Source organism: Cynara cardunculus (assembly GCF_001531365.2).
Source record: "Cynara cardunculus var. scolymus isolate 2C chromosome LG 2, CcrdV1, whole genome shotgun sequence".
Taxonomy (NCBI): Eukaryota; Viridiplantae; Streptophyta; class Magnoliopsida; order Asterales; family Asteraceae; genus Cynara; species Cynara cardunculus.
This window is the reverse complement of record NC_037529.1, coordinates 68949882-68953489: the sequence shown is the minus strand read 5'-3', so window position 1 is coordinate 68953489 and position 3608 is coordinate 68949882.

The window sequence follows — 3608 nt, the reverse complement described above, 5'->3', positions numbered from 1 at the left end:
CCCCCCCCCCCCCCCAATTTCACCTTGTTCCGGGTTTAGCTCACTACGCTCAAGCTTTTTTGACCGGGATCAAGCCGCACCAAGACCAGGTCTCAGACGTGGGCATTTTTGTGCATTTGTAGATGATCCTACCTCTGTTTCAAAGAGGAGAACGCTTCTTTTTATGAAAACCCCCAACTTTTTAAAAATATTTCAAAAAAGATTTTGTAAAAATAAATAGTTCCAAATTGAGAATAAATAATGAATGACATAAATGACCATTTTACCCCTCGTCACAAATTAAACACTTTTTTGTAAATTGTATGTTTGGGCCAAATAAGAAACATGTGGGCTCGAGAGCCCAAAAGCTAAAATTAAAAGGCAGAGGGCGCATCTCTATATATATTGAAAGTCGGTGGCTTGAAAGTAGTGATGACAAAAAACCGGTCCTTGGCCGGGACTGGCCGGTCCTTATCGGTCCCGGACATCAACAGTGCTGGTCATAGCCAGTCCGGTCGAAAATACTAAGCTCGATTAAACATTCATATAACCGGATATGGTTAGCCGGTCCCGACCAAAAAAAAATATTTTTAATCTTTTTAATGAAAGGTTTTTTAGTACATAATAAAATTTGTAATCGGGTCACTGAAATACACTTTAAAAATGTGTTTTATTATAATTAAAAGTCATATAACGGCTATATTTAAAAAAAAAACGGCCATTTTTTAAAAAAATGGGTCGGGCCCATAACCGGTCCTGGTTTCAGTCGGGCCGGTCCCTCGAAACCCACCAAAACCATAACCGGTTCCAGTCCTCCGGCAATCCCAAGCTGGGCCGGCCTTGTTTGGCCATCACTAAATCCGACCCAAAACCAAACATTCCCCCAAAATTCCCCGTTTCGGATTTCAATTTTGTACAAACAACTTGTTTTGGATTCTAGTTTTGGACTATTTAAATTTTGCATATCCCTAATTAAATATTGTAATATATTTTTGATATTAGGCGTCTTTGAGCATATAAAATCTATTATTACTTAGAGACCGTTTACTAAACGTTTATCCGGTAAATGCTTACGGGGTAATTTTTCTTACCGGATGAACATGACAGGTCGAATTTGATTTTTGCCTACCAATCTGTCCAAAAACCTATTATATATGTGTGTATGTATATATATATATATATATATATATATTAAATATTATATAAATATAATTATTTATCTAATTATCTCTCGAAAATACTAAATCATAGTTGGTCGTATTTTTTTAGACCACCTTTTGAAGCATATTTATTTAATAATTGAATATTTAAACACATTTTTTATATAACATTACCTTGTTGATCATGAAACCGAAATTTATTTTTTATGACGAGAGAAAAAATGGGAATCTAATCCAACTTCTTGTCACAATATTATCAAAATCCAACTCTTTGTCCTATATGATTAAACTCCTTGCTTTCAACTGATCAAAAATCTTACTTGATAAGAACAATGATAAAGATGAAGAGTCTTACTTTGTAAATGAAAGTGACGACTCTTACTCGGGTAAGCGCTTATCGGATAAATTGTTACATACGATACCATTTTCATATACTATATTTTTTACCTGATAAAATAAATAACAGTATTAACTCTTAATGATAAACACTTACCGAATAAGCATTTAGATAAACGACCCCGATCCCATATCTTGTTTCACCTTTTCTTTATAGAAATTATCAACACTTTTCTATTACTTAAAATATATTTTTATGCAAAATGACAAATAAATAAAAATGCTTTTGATTTTGCTTTTAAATAGGCATTGGCAAACTAAAAGTAGGGGTGAGCATAGGCGGGTACTCGCCCTTTTTGATAAGAACCGAAATCGGAACCGGCGGTTCTTGAGATATTGGAACCGGAACCGGTTAGAGCGGTTCTTAAATTTTTGGAACCGGAACCGTCGGGAACCGGTTCCGGTTCCGGGTACCCGCTTTCTAAAATATTAAAATTTTATTATTTAGAAATAAAAAATAAAATATTGTCAAAACACTAAATAAATAAGCAAGAATACAAATTATACAGAATAATTGTTACAAATATTGTTTAACAATTACAAACTATAATAGATTAATAGAAAATATTCAAAGTTTAACGATTACATACTATAATGGTAAATGTTCAAAGTTTAACAATTACATACTGGTAAATGTTCAAAGTTTAACGATTACATACTATAATGGTAAATGTTCAAAGTTTAACGATTACATACTATGAATTCAAGTGAATACACAATTTGAAAAAATACGAATCATTTTATATGGAGAATTTAGATGAAWAATGAAGATGACGACGTGCTTTCAAGATGTAAACMTAATATAAATTTGGTATTAAAAAATAATAATAATTTTTTTACTTGAAAAATACCGGATACCCGGCAGGTAACGGTTCCGAAAAATTGAGAACCGGAACCGGAACCATTCTCAATCGGTTTCGTATTTTAGGAACAGGAACCGGAACCACTCATATCGGTTCCGGTTCCGGAACCGACAGTTTCAAGGCGGTTCCGATTTCATAGTCGGGTACCCGGTTCCGCTGCTCACTCCTAACTAAAAGAATGATCAATATTATATATAAACTATTTAAAAATAAATAAATATTGCACCACATTTTTGACAAAAACATGAATTGGGGTGAAGTTTTTTTGACTTTTTTTTTATTATAATCATAAAAAAATTACTATTATAATGAGGTTTGAGTTCACGTGAGACCAATTTGTTTTCATGAAACCATAAGAACTTAAATTAACACTAAAACTTTATAGCAAAACGTTGTGATGATGTCAAAGTGTAAAAAAAGTTTCTAAAATTGTAGAGACCAAATGTGTTCTTTCAAATTTACGTATTTGATCCCTGTAATATTAGACCTGGTTCATAATTTTTTTTTTCTTACACCTATGACTATTTTTATTATCTATACTATATTATAAAGTATTTAACAAAAACTATTAAAAACCATCTTTTGTACATGAAATAATATTTATTGGTGCATATTACATAAAATTCAAAATTACAAGTAAATTGTACGTAAGTACAACTTATTAAGCTATGTGTTTGAATTTTTGTAACTAACTGTAGATAATATAATCAAATACATGATAAATTTTTTATTTTAAAATAAAAAAATATGATTAAAATAATTATTGAGTTTTAACAGAATAATTAGTTATTATCTTTATAAAAATTATATTATTACACCAAAAATCGTTATTAAATTTAAATTAAATTATAATAAAAAAATTGAATTAAAGAAATTAAATAAATAAGTGAGAACTTTTATAATATTTATCGTATCTTTAAATTTATATTTTATTAAAAAAACATTATTGTTTGTTCAAAGCCACATAAATTCATACTATAACATCAATAGAGACCAAAAAAATACATTAAAAAATCAAAATCAAAATATATCTTGTTGGATTGTGCAAGTACAAGGGTGATGTCTGATTAGTTTGAGCTTGGCTCCAAAGATCAATAGTACCAGGAGGTCACAAATTCAAATCCAATGAGAAATAAAAATCCCCTTGTGACCACCGAGAATCAAATCACAGGTTCAAATCCAATGAGAAATAAAAATCCCCTTGTGACCA